Below are 18,625 nucleotides of genomic sequence, written 5' to 3' on the forward strand. Positions count from 1 at the left end.
AGTTGCCTGAATATTGCTCAACACAACATAAATAAGTGTTTTCCTCACTCCAAGGGACGGGCTATAGACATTGGCTGCTACTTGCGATACAGTTCCGAACCCTTTTTTACAAGCAATGCGACTATCGACTTGGCATGTTTAACTTCAATTTTGTTAGCCGCCACGAAACCCTAGAGAATCTAACACATAATCTAGAAACGTAGAGATTTTTTTTTTAAAAGATTACAATATTAAAGCTCAACAATCTCATTACAAATTCCAGACACAAATTAAACATGAACATATGAGACTAAAGTACACAAGCAGATTAATCATATAAACAGTTAAACATATATACATCCTTTACATTCTCAACTTCATAACATACTACCAATCTTTCAATTTTTCCTAGGGTATCATAATGTCATTATTAAATTACAAATAAGATATATACAACATCCATAAATGATCAATGAACAAATTTTTCCTACTAACTCTATTACTTATTTCACCTCAACAACATATAAAAGTAATCATATAAATTCCATTAAACATCTCTGACACAATAAATTCATTAAATATCAATTCATCAAATAATCCTAAACTAATCATACTATTATCCACCTTTTTCTAATCAATATTACATAAGTCATAATGCATAATACATCATGTACAAATATTCTGATACAAATATATATCATCTATTGCAAATAGGAAACCCTGACATACAACTGCTCCAAGAATCCATAGCACAAGAACTGCTGAAATGTAGAAATATCCAACATGCTCACAAACATCCAATGCACAGAAAATATCCACGGGGGCTTCACTAGCTAGGCAATATTATATCATGTGCATTCATATTGGGGGATTTAATATCCCAAAAGTGAGGGTGCAATATATTTGCCTATCAGTGAAAATAGGGGGTTTTTTAATTCTGGCTATGAAAAAAAAATTGGTGAAAATAGGGGGACTTTTAATTTGAGCTATGTATTGGGAGGGGGTGACAAAAAAGAAGTTTAGGGCAATATTTTTTGAAAATAGGGGGATTCTTTAGTATTCCATGAACGCACGTGCTATAACCCAAGCTCACTAAGTGAAGGCCCCATGAAAATATCCCAATGGAAGAAAGGCATCAACCACCCAACCATGTGGAACCAAAAGAAACCACCCCCCTTGCCCAAAGAATGATATAAGATCCCACACACACTAAGCTTAGACTGACACCTAACTCCCAAAAAAAATCACAAAATACAATGAACAAGAATGCCAACACAAAACATAGGCTCAAATATAAAACAAGACTGATACTAAAGACTTCCATAAACCAAGGCTAAGACCAAGGACACATAGTTAGGGAAAGTGTCATCACATGATGTCATTTAAATCTAAAAGAATCCTTGCAAGGAACCTCTTGATAGTCCAAACCTCCAAGCATCCTTACAAGGAACCTCTTGGTAGGTGACACCCATACAGAACCAACTCAACCTCTCATGAAGACAAGGGAGTACAATCATGCCATGAAGGCCTTCCCAATCTCATCTTGAGCCTGAACTAGCACTCTAGGTCATGAGTGGAGCACCAAAACATATTATTATCTTATTAATTTGAATATTACCCAGCCCCTAAATTAATTAATTAAGGTTATCACTTATTTATAAAACAACTTCCAACGAGATCCCCCAAGCATCCTTACAAGGAACCTCTTGGCAGTGACTCCAATACTCACTCAGAAGCCTCTTTCCCTAATGTGCTCCTATTATCTAGGAGTAAACATAAATCAATAATCATCTGCAGTGCATAATCCAATGATTCCATATTACAAAATTGAACCATTACAATAATCAGATTTTCTCAGCACAATATAATTCCAAGAGAGCATATCATATGCAACATCAAGAATAGCACAAATTCTATCCAAAAATCCAAATAATCAATTTCTGAAAAATCACTACAATAATTCTTAAGTCAAAACCAAGTCTCTATCTGACATAGATTGGCAAAAAATAGTCCAAAATTCTAAAAATAATTGAAAATACCAAAATCACTAGAGTGACACATTTGATAAATCTTTTAGCGCATTTACTTAATTGTTCAGCGCTTTCACAAAACTATTCAACGTATATGATAATTATTTTAGCGCCTTTGCCAAGTATATAGTGTCTTTATAACATAGTGTAGCGCTTTTAAAACTCAGTTTAGTGCATTCATCGCACGGTATCCCAAAACCATGATTTGAACTTGTACAGATCTATGGTTGGTGGACTTATATACCTAACTTAGACTAGACTTGACATTAAGCATGTGAAAAATTGTTTTATTTGCTTGATCTTAGGGGGAGTTTGTTGGTCTGGATCAACTTCTAGCTATCTCTAAGTGGTTTAAGTGTGCCTGACCTGTGTTTGTTAGTGTAGGTTTTTTATTTTCCTTATGTTAGAGAGTATTTATTTTTCCTACACATATATTATTTAAGCTTGCTTAGGTTAATAGGAGTGGTTTATATGAAGACACGTGGCGAAATACTTCAGCTACATGTTTAACTCTCCACCTCACATGGGTAGTTGAGTTACACACTCTCTTTTGGCTTATTGTGCCACCTCTCACAACCACTATTTTGTCATTTCCTAAGTGGGTTATGGGGTAGTTGGGTTTCACACCCTCTTTTGGCCTTATGTGCCAACTTTCTCAACTCTTTTTTTGTCTTCATGTAAGGAGGTTATGCCACATGTTTTGGCATTTACCAAGAAGGTAAAACCTCCCACTTTTTATGGGGAATAGGAGTTAATGCACCCCTTGGATGTATATGCTTATATTTTTCTATATAATAAGCACTATACTCTCACCTTCACTAGTTAAGTTAGTGGAGTGATAGCTCGATGAGAGTCTTCTCCAAATTCTCCTCTTTGTCTCTATTTTTCTCACATATTGAAATTATCTTCATTCAGCTATTTTGATCTTCGATCATCTGTTGTGTGAGGAGTTGCAAGTGATCTACGACTGACATCAGATCTTGGCTCGCTTCTCGCTTCTCGCAGAATCTCACATGGTATCAGAGCTTATTGTCTGGTATAGCTCATTGTTTTTTTTATTTATTTGAGGGATTTGAGACTTTTATATAGCTAATATTTTCCTTAAAAACTAAGTATGCTCTTCTCCTACATTCTCGTGTGATCTAGAGAATCAGAACAGTTTAAAGGAAAATAGCTTCTAGTTAAATCTGGTTTACATGTATGTGTTCTTGTAAGATCTGGGTGATTGCAGCTTTGTGGTAATATTGGAAGCTTAATAAGAATTTCCAGAGTGTCCATAAGGCTTGACAAAGTCAAAAGTGACTTTTACTTCACCAAAATCAGAGTTTGGAGGACACAGTAAAAAATCAGAGTAAATTTTTTTTTACTGGAGCTGTTTTCATTTCGGCTTTAGTGTTCTAACTTTTGTTCATTTTCACAAAAAATGATTTCTGGGTGTTCTTTCCAGAATCAAAAAACTTCTGGGTTTCGGATGGTATTTCTAGAAAATTAATAAATTTTGCAGAAATTCAGCTTGAATAGGGCCTAATCCATTTTTCTATCAGGGAAATTCAACAACATTTCTTAAAAGTTGCACAACTTTTGCCTCGGGTGTCAGATTTTTGCAAACAAATACTTGACGGAAAGATAGAAATGAGCACTCTCCACTATTATAGGTCTAATAGAATTTTTTTGCCTTTTTTCTATCAAATATTAAAGGTTGTATCAGCTGCTTTTTTTTCTCTTCAACTGGTCATATCTTTCTCCTCACAACTCTGTTTTTCAAAAACTAATAGTTGTTGGAAAGGTATTGAAATAAATTAAGCAGTTATAAGGCTAATTTGTTTCAGATGTTGTCTCAAATTATTTGTATTTAAAATCTCTATTGGTTTCTTAAAAGAATTGTAATCTGATAAAAAGTCTTGTAAATGCACTAATTATAAAGTGCCAACCTTGTAATATTTGGGGGGGGGGGGGGTGATTTCTAAGACTAGTGTAAAGGGGGGGTGTCTCTTGTGCCTTCTTTCTTGCACTTTTCCTGATTCTTTGCAATCTTCTTTTCTACTATCATGGATGCATCTATAGTTCCACTTTTAACACCATATAATTATTTTGAATGAAAATTTAAGATGATAATATATCTGAAAAGACATGGATATCATCGTGTTACTATGGGACTTGAAATTGAACCTCAAGATGCTGCAGAAAAGATTAAATGGTTTAATAAATGTGATGAAGCTTTTGGTACTCTATGCATGTTAGTCTCTCCAGACCTTCTTTTTCACATTGAATCTGCAACTACACCAAATGCAGTGTGGACCACTTTGGAAAACCTCTTTGGTAAGCAGGATGAGCTAAGAGGTCATCAATTAGAGAATGAACTCATAGGGTTGAATCCAACCAATTTTGATACTATACAAGACTTATTCACTAAACTTAAGTCTTTAAGATTGTAGTTGGAATGGTGTGGAACTAAGAAAGATGATAAGCCACTGATCTTGAGTATTCTTTCTAAGCTTGGTCTTAACTATTCAGTGTTTGTTTCTACATTCTATGCTACAAAATGTGCCCTAGGTACCACATTCAAAATGCCTTCTCTAGATGAATTTGCTGCAGAACTCACTAGGGAGCAAGACAAATTGGTTCAAATGGGTACAATAAAACCCTCTAAGTCACATGCCTTAGTTGTAAATCAAGGCACAAAAGAACAAAAAGGGTCTAGTAAGTAAGATAAGAAACAAAAGAACCAAGGAGAGAAGAAAAAAGATCAGAAATCTGCTACTTCAAAAGTAGATAATCAGACCTCTTCATCAAGAGGTGAACAACCTAAGAAGGAGAAGGTCAAGTGTTCTGATTGTAAGAGGCTTGGTCATGATGAACATAAGTGTTTAAAGAAACAAATTTATCACCTTTCAAATCTTCTTGAAAAGAATAATATCAAGGTGCCTGATTCAGTCAAACAGAGTTCATCAGAAGGATCTTCTAAGGATACAGATAAGAGTAAAGGGAAAGGAAAGGGTAAGGCCCTAGTTGTTGTTGCTTCTTCAAAAGATGATTTCACCTCTTTAGAGCCATGTTCTATGCCTTCCATACTAATGGGTGATGACACTCCTAATGAAGTGCATGGGAGAGGGTCTGTTGATGTGGGCGAAGGAACATTTAAGGATGTCCTTTGTGTTCCATCCTTATCAACCAATCTCCTATCTGTTTATCAGATCACTCACATTGGTTCTAGCAAGTGAGTTGAGTTCACACCAGATACAATGGTAATCAGTGAAATGCATAACGGGTCTACTATTGTTGTGGGAAAAGCAGATCATCAATCCAGATTATATCAGTTTTCTCACTTTGTTCCTAACTCTCCTTCGACAGTTTTACTCACTCATGCAGATGAGATTATTTGTTTGTGGCATCAACGATTTGGCCACTTGAACTATCATTACTTGCAACAACTCAGTAAACAAGACATGGTTTCAGGGTTGCCTTCTATTCGATTTTCTGATGGAGCTTGCCAGGGATGTATTTTTGGTAAGCATCCCGAGGAGAAGTATGATAAAGGCAAAGCATGGAGAGCTCCACAGCTATTGGAGTTGGTACATAGTGACTTGGCAAGACCATTTCCACAACCATCTTTCAGCAGGGCTAGATATGTCTTAACATTTATTGATGACATTTCTAGATTTACATGGGTTTACTTTCTCAAACAAAAGTCTAAGGTATTTGAGAATTTTCTAGATTTCAAAGTTTTTGCAGAGAAACAATCTGGGAAGTTCATCAAGATTTTGCATACAGATAATGGGGGTGAATATGTTAATAATCAATTTGAACAATTTTGTGCTTCAGAAGGTATCAACATGCAACACATAGTTCCATACAGTCCTCAGCAGAATGGTGTCGCAGAATGGAAGAATAGGTCCTTGAAGGAGATGGCAAATTGTATGATTCACTCTAAGTCTTTGGCACTTCAATATTGGGCAGAGGCCATCAATTGTGCATGTTACATCCAGAACTGAGTTCCTCATAAAGCTGTGAAGGGGGTAACTCCTTTTCAAGCTTGGACCGGTCGAAAACCTATAGTTAAGCAATTCAGAGTGTTTGGTTCTCTTGCATGGGCCCACATTCCAGTAGAGAAATGTAAGGCTATGGATCCGCAGAGAAAGCCTTGCATATTTGTTGGGTATCCAGATGATGTCAAAGGGTATAGACTTCTCCATCCCTCTACACATGAGTTTTTCATTGAGAGGAGTGTTCGTTTTGAGGAGAGTTCTTCTATTTCTTCTCATACCACTTCTCCATCCACTATCACATTGGAGACATTGCATGATGATGACAATTCTTCTGAGGATCTTAATCCTCCTAATCCTGTTGAGGAGTCTTCTACCTCCACTTCAGATAGTGACAGTGATGGTGAGGATTCACATTCTTCTCATAGTCATCCTTCAGAGGTTGATGATTCTCCCCCAGACTCTCCAGCTTCAGTGCCTCTTTGAGCTTGACAGATTTTTGAGTCAGCAGGAGATTGGCTTGGTGATCCATCAGATTCTAGAAGAACTAGGTCACAATTTCAGCAAGCTCCACATCTCTTCATTGCTTCAGCTTCTGATCCACAGTCTTTTCGAGAAGCTACAGGTGTTCCCGAATGGGATGCTACAATGCAAGAAGAGTTTAATTCCTTGGAAAGGAATCACACATGGGATATAGTTCCTCTTTCTAAGGGAAGGAAACTTGTTCGATGCAAGTGGATCTATCGAACAAAATTTGCAGCAGATGGGTTGGTTGATAAGTATAAGGCTCGCTTGGTAGCAAAAGGCTTTTCCGAAGTTCCAGGGGTTGATTACTCTGAGACTTTTGCTCCAGTTGCTAAGATAAATTCCATCCGGCTTGTCCTTGCTATTGCTGCAACCCATCATTGGGAAGTTCATCAGATGGATGTCAAGAGTGCATTTCTTCATGGTGACCTTCAAGAGGAAATCTACATGGAGCAGCCACAAGGGTTTGTTCAAGATCCTTCACTTGTGTGTTGACTTCGAAAGTCTCTATATGGCCTCAAACAAGCTCCTTGAGCTTGGTATGCCAAGATGGACTCCTTCCTTCTGACAGTTGGTTTTACTCGATGCCATTCTGATCCAAACGTCTACATTCTGCACCAGGATGATACTCTCACATTTCTAGTTCTCTATGTTGATGACTTGTTGATCACAGGGAGTCACTCATCCACCATCAAGGTAGTGAAAACTGCTCTACATGATAGATTTCTGATGTCAGACTTGGGTCTTCTACATTACTTCTTGGGAATTGAGATTACTCAATATTCTTCAGGCATCTTCCTTGGACAACCCAAGTATGCACTCTATATGCTCTCTAGATTTTGCATGGCTAATTGTAAGCCTGCACCTACTCCTTTTTTGTCTGGGGTCAAACTTGAGGCTAAGTGCTCTTCACCCTTGGTTGATAGCACTTTATATCAACAAATTGTTGGGAGCCTCATCTACTTGACTCATACGAGACCTGACATTTCATATGCGGTGGGCATGGTCTCTAGATTCATGTAGGAGCCACATGAGTTGCATTGGAAAGTAGCTAAGCGGATTCTCCACTACATTCAGGGTACTCACAATTATGGAATTCAGTATGCAGCAGGCATGGATATTGACTTGGTGGGATATACAGATTCAAATTGGGCAGATGATTCTCAGGATCGCAAATCCACTTCAGGGTATTGCTTCTCACTTGGTTCTGGTCCAATTTGTTGGTCGAGTAAGAAGCAGTCTGCAATTGCTCTTTCATCAATAGAGGCTGAGTATCGAGGGGCAATTAATGCCACCATTGAGGCTATTTGGCTTCAGAATATTCTCACTGAGTTTGGTATTCCATTTAGGAAGCCTACTATCATCTTTTGTGATAATCAAAGTGCTATACAGATCTCAAGAAATCCAGTTCATCACCAGAGGACAAAACACATTGAGATACATATGCACTATATTCGGGAGCTCATTCAAGAAGGCATCATTGATCTTAAGTATTGTTCTACAACGGAGCAAACTACGGACATCTTCACCAAACCCTTCACCGAAAGAAAGTTCCTTCATTTGCGATCTTTGCTTGGGATACGACAGGTGTCTACTGCAGGAAGGACTTCTTAGTCCTCCTTTCTTTCTCTCCTTATTTAGGGGGGGGGCTATTCCTCTTATGGGGGGCTTCTTCTTTTGGGGGGGCTATCTAGATGTACATGGGTACCTAACATGTTTGTATTTGTCGGGACCCATATTTTCACCCACCTAAGCTACGCTTAAAGGGGGGTGTTAGTGTATGTTTTTTATTTTCCTTATGTTAGGGGGTATTTATTTTTCCTACACATATATTATTTAAGCTTGCTTAGGTTAATAGGAGTGGTTTATATGAGGGCATGTGGCGAAATACTTCAGCTATATATGTAACTCTCCACCTCACATGGGTAGTTGAGTTACACACCCTCTTTTGGCTTGTTGTGCCACCTCTCATAACCACTATTTTGTCATTTCCTAAGTGGGTTATGGGGTAGTTGGGTTTCACACCCTCTTTTGGCCTTATGTGCCAACTTTCTCAACTCCTTTTTTGTCTTCATGTCAGGAGGTTATGCCACATGTTTTGGCATTTACCAAGAAGGTAAAACCTCCCACTTTTTATGGGGAATAGGAGCTAATGCACCCCTTGGATGTATATGCTTATATTTTTCTATATAATAAGCACTATACTCTCACCTTCACTAGTTAAGTTAGTGGAGTGATAGCTCGGTGAGAATATTCTCCAAATTCTCCTCTTTGTCTCTATTTTTCTCTCATATTGAAATTATCTTCATTCAGCTATTTTGATCTTCGATCATCCATTGTGTGAGGAGTTGCATGTGATCTACGAACGACATCAGATCTTGGCTCGATTCTCGCTTCTCGCAGAATCTCACAGTGTTGTATGGAGAGGTGAAGTAAAGGATATACCTTCGAGAATGTTATAAGGAGTGATAGATATCTATCTGCATGATCCTGACAAAGGAAGGGTACCTAGACTCTAGTCAGGGGAGAGTTTATGTCCATCCCCCCAAGGTGCTGATTGATTAACTATTTGTGAAGATTGGTTTGGTTCCAATGGGGAAGTCTTCTTCTTTTGTGTGTGTGGAATGGATTATGATTATTTTTTGCATCCACATGTTTCCATTAATGCCAAAGGGAGAGATTGTTGGGCATTGTTGCTTCTTGGATATGTTGTTGTCATTGATGTCAACATATTCTTGTGATTTATTGCTCTGGTGGTTGCAGATTGGTTAATTGGGATCATGGTTCAGTTTACGGAGTATTTCTAGTATCATTACATCTTTATGTATTAGTTTTAGTGATCTAGAAGCTTAATTGATCATATCATATGATCTAGTTTGCAGTTTGGTTTTTCTGATTAGTGCTTTGCAAAGTTCGATATTTCCTCTGGTATATTCCGATGTGATCTGATCTTGAGTTGCGATTTTGGGAGATTTTTTGGAATGTTCTTGTGTATCTTCATTTCAAATGGTTTGTGATTTGGTTCTCTGCAAGTTATCTTTCCTTGTGATAGTTGTTGTTGTTTGAGTGTTCTTGAGTTTAGATGTTGATCTATGAAGATTTGATAAGTAGTGTTGGTACAGCTGTTACAGTTGATTCTAATGTGCTTGCTAGTGTTTCTTAATCGTTTCCTATTTGTTTTGATGGTCCACATTGATTCTTGTGTGTATTCTTGGTGATTTTGTTGATCCGGTGATATTCTTCGTGTTATGCAGTATTCTTGGTGGTGTAGCGTGTTGCGGTTGATCTTGGTGATATTTTCGGTGTTGTTGCATGTTTGGAGATTTGATTTAGGTCCATGTTATGTCATTTATATCATTATATTAGTCCGGTGATCGATCTTTGTATTGTGTGATGTAATTTTGTAATTGTGAGTTGAGGGTTTAGTCGACCTTGTTGCCAAGGTTGATGATCGATATAAATAGGTTTGATATTCATGTAATTTGAGTATTAGTGTAGTGTATGCATTATTAGATACTTTTGTATGTGTGAATAAATGAGTTCGTCTTTCTGTGAAGTGATTGAGCATATATTGGAGAGTTGCAAAGAAGATAAATGTGCTTAACTGGAACTATCATCAGTCATTTGGAGATGCTATTCTTTAAGTTCATGTAATCTGGATTGTATTTTGAATATTATTGTAAGTTAGTGAGACTTCCCTGAGGGTTGTAGCATTCTAGGTCATCTTATCTTGAGTAGTGAGATCTAGACAGTGAGTCTGAATGCATATGCATTCCCCATTGTAATATTTATAAATACTACTACAGAGTATCATCTTATTGTCTGTAGGTTCCCACCGTGGTTTTTCCCTTAACCAATTTTTCCACGTCAAAATCTTGGTGTTGTGTGTTGTGCTATCAATTTTCTTATCTTTGTTATTACTGTAGTTTACCATATTTGTATTTGAATTTAGGTTTATAGATCCGGTGAAAACTGATTCACCAACCCCCCCCACCTCTGTTTTCCTGCATTGTTGTTTCCAACAAGAATTGGGGATATAACATTATGATTAAGGCCATAACTTTGATTTTATTTATCCTAACCTTAACACTAACCCTAATTCTAATTTAAAATCTATATATATTATAATTCTTATAGGTTAAATATGACCCTAATATTATTAAAATTGATACTAACAAGGTAACCTTAATTTAAATCCAACCTTGATCTTAACTCTAACCCTAAGTAACATTAATTTATTTAAGTTATTGAAGATAGTCATCAAACTTAAAATATAAAATCGAATTGAAATTATGTTTTATCAAATTATCTAAAATTAAAGATAATATCTCTATGCATGTCCTATTTTAATTAGAAGAATAATTTTAAAGTTTAAAAAAATCAGTTAATAATATATTTTTAAATCAATTACCATTAATTGAATAGTATAATGAATAACTAACTAATGTCTACTCAATGAAAAATTATTTTATTTTCAAGAAAAATCAATTGCCTCTATAGAAAGTTATCAAAGGTAGCCATCAAACATAAAATTTAAAATTGAAATAAAAATATGTTCTTTTAGAATATTTAAAAAAATTAAATATAATATCTTTACGCATGTCCCAATTAAATTAGATAGAATATTTTTTAAGTTTAAAAAACTTAGTTAATAATCTATTTTTTTTAAATTAGATTAATTGAATAGTATAATGAATAACTAACTTATGTGTACTCAACGATTTTTTATTTCTTTTAAAATAAAATTGATTGAGGTGGTATAATTTTGAAATTCAAAAAATCTATTAATAATCTAATTTTTAGGCAACTACTATTTAATTGAATGGCACAATTTATAACTAACTAATGTGTATTCAATGAAAAAATATTTTCTTTTAAAGAAAAATTAGTTTCCTCTATAGAAAGTTAATAAAAGAAATATAAGTAAGATACACTAAGAGATCAAAATTTAAAAATATTTAATATTCATAAATAATAATAAAGAGTTTGTTAGTAATGATTTTTAAAAGAAATGGTTGAAAAGATCATTCAAAGTGATTCTAGAACGTAATGGGTAACACAAATGAACAAACTACATACATCACTAACTGTCCATTTTGATAATTATAGTCTTAGTTAACTATTTAGGCAGTAATAATAACTGTCAACAACATCTATAAAATAGTGTCAAAATAGAATTTAGTTATAGTTACAAATTTAATTGTCACATCGGACTTCACTACATGTAATGTAGGTATTCCATAATATGATGTAACAACTTGAATGATGGCATCACCTAATGCATTGTGAATCTGATTGAATAATTGAATTTAAAAGTAGCAAGCAACCATTCCTCAAGTGGCTCTATGTGATAACTAATTTGTGATTTTCCCTTAAAAAATGTCATGAACTTAATACTAAGTTATTAGATAGGTTGTGCTTTGTGATGGTCACTGTAGGCCTTATAGTGACCTTCCAGATACATCCAACAAGGTAGAGATCTCAAAGTTCATGGTATAGAGTAATTGACCAATCAGAAAAATTCATAATCTCAATTATCTGAATTTGTAGATTACTGAATTTTACATCTAAGTTCATTTTCACCTTGGATCCATAAAGAAATTTAAAGTATAGAGCATAATTATCAATTTTTTATTTACTGGTTCTTGGTCCATTCTTTTAAATTTTGTTGGCCATCTTTTCTCTTGACCAATAGAGAACACTAAATTGTTCTATACGATAGATGACATTGGTTGGAAGTTTCTATTGATACTTTGGCAACCAAGTGAATTCCCATATATTTGCATTGTGTCATATCCTAGTGACCTGAATGTAAATTATTATTATTAGCATTTACATTAATAATAAAAAGAAAAAAATTATAGATTAAGTAGGATATCATAGATGCTTCTAAAGTTTAAGCAATTTATACGTTATCAAAGTAAATAAAAATATAATAAATCTAAGTCATATATGTAAGAATATTTTTCTTTAAAGTTCATTTGATTAGATAAATTTATAGAAATTTTCTATATATAAATTGAATGTAATAAGTTAAATAGGAAATAGAACAAAATAACATATATGTAGAGTTTCACTTTATTATAACAAAACAAAAGTGATGCAAGGATGTTAGTAATTCTTATAATGGTGGAAAATCACACATTTATTAATGACAATTCATGTCATATTATTTATAATATTTATTTGTTTATTTATGTACAATATAATCATTACATCTATTTGGTGGAGTTGGCCTTGAAAAAAATAAAACATTTGCTATGTAATTCTCAACATTTTTATTTATTTTTTTAATTATTGATTTATGATTTTTCTTTTATAATATAAAGATTCTGCAATGGTTTGTACTTTGTTTCATTCTAATAATTTACAATACGACAGATGATTTTCTATGTAAGATATTATGAGAAGAAGTTATGAGGCATAATATGCTATATTAAAACACTAAAAAGTCATGGAAATGAATTTGAACAAAGGTATATTACATCAATTATCTTCTAAAAATTTTAATCTATTTTCTTCATCTTTTTACTTTGCAAGTTGTCTACCCATTTTTATTTTTTTTAAACAATCATATGTGAATGCTAGCATCATTCCAACACCTTCTAGTATTTTGTATTGAAAATTTTGATATATTTTAAATAAATATATTTAAAATCTCTATTTTAAACCCAAGTGACAATTTTATAAAACACTTATGAAAACAACAAAGAAAAATTCTGAATAATAGTGAGATTTGGTTTAACTTCTTTAAAAATGTCCTTGTTGTGGTATCTTACTATCTTTGCTTTGTCGTCTTTTTTTTTTCCAATATAAAAGTAGTATATTAATAAATTGATGGTTTTGTGAACGAGTGACAATTCAGCTAACCAACTAGAATGGAATATTTAAAAAATGTATAAAGGAATAATGAAATGTTTTCAAATATACTACTACATTTAAAGAGAAAGTTTTGTACATATCTATTGTTATAATAGAGTGTTTTAGAAATTTAATCTTTATCTTTATTCCAAAATAATTTTATTCATCTATTTATTTTAATTTCTAAACATTTATTATTTTTAAAAATCTATTTTATATTAAAAACAAAAATATGATATGATGAAAATATTTTTTCTACAACATAATTTTTTGAAAAATATTATATAATAAATTGTCAAAAACATTATTTCTATAAAAAAAAAATTATGTAAATTTAATTTATACTAATGGAAAGAGAATCACAATGTCACACCATGCTCACAATGAGTGGTATGACAATGTCCCTTCCACACACAGAGTAAGACATCATAGCAAGGATATAATGAATAACATCATCATTCTCATCTAATGTAAACACTAAATTAGGGTTAATGCAAGATAAATCATCATAAGATAATCATGAATCATACCTCTTAATTAATAAATATTCATGAAGCTAATCTTCAATAACTAATCTAAAGTATAAAACCAATATCATCAAGATAATCATAATGAATCCACTAACATCAAAGAGAAAATCAATGTAAACAAATTCAAGAATATTTATCACAAACTATCATAAGCAATGAATTAGGGAGGGGCACTACATTTCCTTAGAGGCGTGTTTGAATTAACAATTTTAGAAATCCACAATCCATTCAAATATTGTTTGCAGTTTCTAGATTTGATTGTGTGAGAATTTTTAACCATCAGTGTTTCAAATCACATTCTATGATTCATCATTAGGATGCAATAGAGTTAAATTGATTCATCATTAGAATGCAAGAGAGTTCAAGTGTCCTTACAACTCCTTGAACTCTCTTACATCCTGATGATGGATCATAACTCCTTGAACTCTCTTGCATCCTGATGATGAATCATAACTCCTTGAACTCTTGCATTTTGATGATGAATCACAAACTGTAATTTTGATCATTAAAAATTTCTCACACAATCAAATTCCCAAACAACAAAGCTCGATCTATATAATGAGAAAGTTTGATCCATACAAGTGACTATAAAAAAAGTTTCCCTTTAGAATAGTAGGTCCAGTATTCAGTCAAGGCTTCATGCCAGACTGTTGCTCTTCAATAATTTTCCTTAATGTTTTGTCAGACAGTTACTGTTGTTTGCGATGATTCTTTCACGGATGAGGTATTCCCCGTTTTGTTTTTTAGACAAGTGGGCAAGTTCTCTAAAGTTGATAATAATTGGTGTTGTGGGAAGGCTATTCCTTGGCCTTCTAACTTGTCTCCTTGTCTTCCAGAAGCAGATAATGTAGCCAAGCTAGATGGAAGGTAAACTGTTAAAGGCCAAATTTAAGGCAAGTCAATGCGATCTTGATTAATACTAATATAACAAATATATGGAATAACGGCTATTGAAGAAACAATGGAACTCCAGGGGCTAGAACATTTTGAGTTCAAGATTTTAAAAAAATGCAACTAATAATTTTGATCAAGCACATAAGCTTGGAGAAGGAGGGTTTGGTGAAGTATTTAAGGTAAGTTATTGTTGATTTGTAGTGCATATTAGGGTATGTGTTGATGTATTCAAACACTGAGTTAGTTGATATTTACAGGGTACATTGAAAAAAAATTGTGGCAATAAAGAAGTTGACATTAGGGCACTATGCCCATGTAATTTCCAAATTTGAAACCAAAGAGAGACTCATTTCCAATGTTCATCACAGAAACCTTGTGCGTTTACTCGGATGTACAGACAAGGCCAAGAAAGAATCCTGATTTATAAGTACATGCCCAATAGCAGCCTTGACTAAATATTATTTGGTTTTCTATTCATGAACTTTCCTCTTTAGTTTCTTTCTTATGTTACAACAAACATAATAGGTTTTCAAACTCTATTGAATTTCCCTACACGTGGGAAAAAATAAAAAGCTTTTGAGTTGGAAGGAAAGGTTCAACATTATCTAGGGTACTGCTCGTGCTTTGGCCTATCTCCATGAGGAATTCCATGTCTGTATCATCCATCGTGATATTAAATCAAGCAATATATTACTTGACCACAACTTTCAGGCAAAAATACGAGATTTTGTGTTGGCTAGACTTCTTTCGAATGATAAAACTCATGTTAGCACAAGGGTTACAGGAACACTGTAAGGAAACTCCTACTTTATCTACTGTTTTTGTAGTCCCAAAGTTGTCAATAAACATAGTAAGACCGGTTTTATGGATTTTTGCAGAGGATACACGGACCCTAAATATTCCAACCAGGAAATTAACAGATAAAGCTAATCCCTATAGCTTTGGTGTGGTGGTTCTTGAAATTGTCAGTGGTAGAAAAAGAATTGACTTGAAGCAACTACCTGATATGGAATATCTTCTTCAATCGGTATTTTAAAATTCTTATTAAATTCTTTTAATCCATTAATCCCATGATTATTTCCCTTAAAAATCTTGATCGTTTTCTTAAAAAATTTATGCCAGGTTTGGAGCCTATACAAGGATAACAAGGTTTTAGAGGTAGTGGAAAGTAAAAAGGAGATGGAAGGGTATAACGAATAAGAGGTTTTGAAGGTGATAAATCTTGTGCTTTTATGCATACGAGATTTTGCTAGACATGGGCCATCAATGTCTGAGGTCGTGACAATAATTTTAAATAAAAATGAGATTGATTTTTAGAAACATGTTCATCTAGGGTAAAGATAGCTAAGTTGCAAGTACTTAGAAGGGGATTTGAAAATATTCAAAGGAACGATTAGATTCAGTAGATCAATTGCAGCTCAAGTCATGAATGTTGTTAATCAAGTCAAACTAAATGGTGATTCATGTTAATAGATAACAAAGTTGTACAAAATAATCTTTGAAGTTTTCTCAAGTTTGTTACTATTGTGGTTCCCATTGAAGAAACTAACGATATATTAAAAAAATGTCTATATGTTTGGATTATTTCTATCTCATGAATATAGGATAAAAAAATGGTAGTACTTCATAAGAGAATGCATTCAAATCGTAGATGGCATTTGGAAGAGGCAGAAAAAGATGAAACTCAAGATTCAAAGGAAGGGGTAGAAACAATTTTCAAGTAGAAGAAATAAGAAGTCATGATCTAGGAGGAAGGAGAAATCAAAGTTTCAATTATAGATAATGTAATAATAGTTAGCCATCACAAAGGCTTGATAAGTCCAATACTCAATGTTGCTATTCCAAGAAGTATGGGCACTTTGTGAATAAATGCCAAAAGAAACAAGTACATGTGGGGAAAAAAATACCAATTATTTTAAAAGTATTCCAAGGACATTGTTTATTATATGTCATGTAGCTCAAGAGAATTCAAGTGATTTTCAGTTCCAAAATGGCCGGTGTAAAGGTGAAATCAATGTGGTAACAATTCTTGGTAATAAGTCCATTCATGGTGTTTATTTTGTACCTAGTTAGAAATGTAATCTCATAAGCGTGGGGCCACTTACTCAAGAAGTTTACAGATTCATTTTTTAGAATACTGTGTGCACTATAGTTGATATACCTCCTAGTAACATGATAATTATAAAGGTTGAAATGATAAATAATAGGATGTTTTGACTTCAAATGAAGAGAAAAAATTTAGAATAAATTGAAGAAAATTTCACGACAACATGTCTAGATAAATTTGTTAGATAGTTCAAATAACCGGAAGACAACTGAGAGGGGGGGGTGGTGAATCAGTTGTCACAGATTATCGGAACCATTAGCAATTAAAACTATAATACCGGAACCCAAAATATTAATACCAGAATGCTTAAACCAAATACCAGAATAGAAGTTAAACCAATTAAGCATAAACAGTAATCACATAATAAATACCATCCACACGACACCAAGATTTATACATGGAAAACCTAGTAAAGGGAAAAACCACAGTGGGAAGTCTACCCATAGTCAAAAAATACTTCATCAGTATGTGAATTACAATTGAGGGGCCTGCACTTGCAGGAAGGCCAACAACCTACAGCGCACCGCTCATCACAAAAGGATTCTCACTGACTACATAGAAATCCAGACTACAATCCGGAGAAGTGTTGAACTACAAAAGATAGCATCTCCTATGCATGAGTACAGTTTCGGTTAAGCTCAGTATTGGAGGACTAAATCCTCTTACATAAACCCAATTCGATCTCCAATGATTGACCACATCCTCTTCTTGAATGATATTACATTATTTGCATATTACATATCCATTTCCCATTCCTATATCTCTACCATATCCATAATCGCGATGATCTACAATGAGATCTTACATCATATATATACAAATCCTCAACCATAAACAATCAGGTCGGACACCAAACAATAAACCAATTACATAATTACAAACCATGTCGGCCTTAGACCAAACAAATAATATCCAACACATAAGACATCCTAGAAATGCATCGAGATGTCTAATCCACATGCTTCATTAAACTGATCCATAACCTAGACCAACCGGGACCCAATATAGGTCTATACACTACAACAATGATCTCCATCCGCCAATTCTCGAACATGATCACCAATAGCATCCTGAAACTCCACCAAAAGTTGCACCAACACTACTTATGCAATTCATCAAACATATTCATCAAAATCTCTGCTGGTGAAACCCTCGTTGGAACTGGAAGCTAGGCTTCCAAGCAAACAGGATAGCATCTGATCACCAGACCAAAACCAACTTACTGAATATGAACATGATTATCATGAATAAGCCAATTCCATAACCAAATCATATCGGAGCTTACCGAATCATGTTGGATCCAAACCAACCAGAAACTACTTATCCTACCGGGACCATAAGGGTGTCGGTAAAGCATCCAAATAGCTAGTGTTGGCATCAATGACAAAACATCAATGCAAAACATAATCAATTTCACCAAATGCACAACAATCTCCCCCTTTTCCATTGATGGCAACACTAAATGTGAAAATCATCTAAGTACCAAGAAATGTCAAACAAGTCTCCCCCAATGGAAGACAACCAACAATCTCCCACATACAAATGTAGCAATGAAGTTCTGAAACAAAGACCAAACTCCCCCTATGAATGATATCTTTGTAAAGCTGTGAATTATCCATATATCTCCCCCCTAATGTGTACAACTCCTTAAGTTTTCTTTTTCACATCAATATCTATCCCCCTTTGACATCAATGCCAAAAATCTGACATCAATGC

The sequence above is a fragment of the Cryptomeria japonica genome, chromosome 10, assembly GCF_030272615.1.
Source record: "Cryptomeria japonica chromosome 10, Sugi_1.0, whole genome shotgun sequence".
NCBI lineage: Eukaryota > Viridiplantae > Streptophyta > Pinopsida > Cupressales > Cupressaceae > Cryptomeria > Cryptomeria japonica.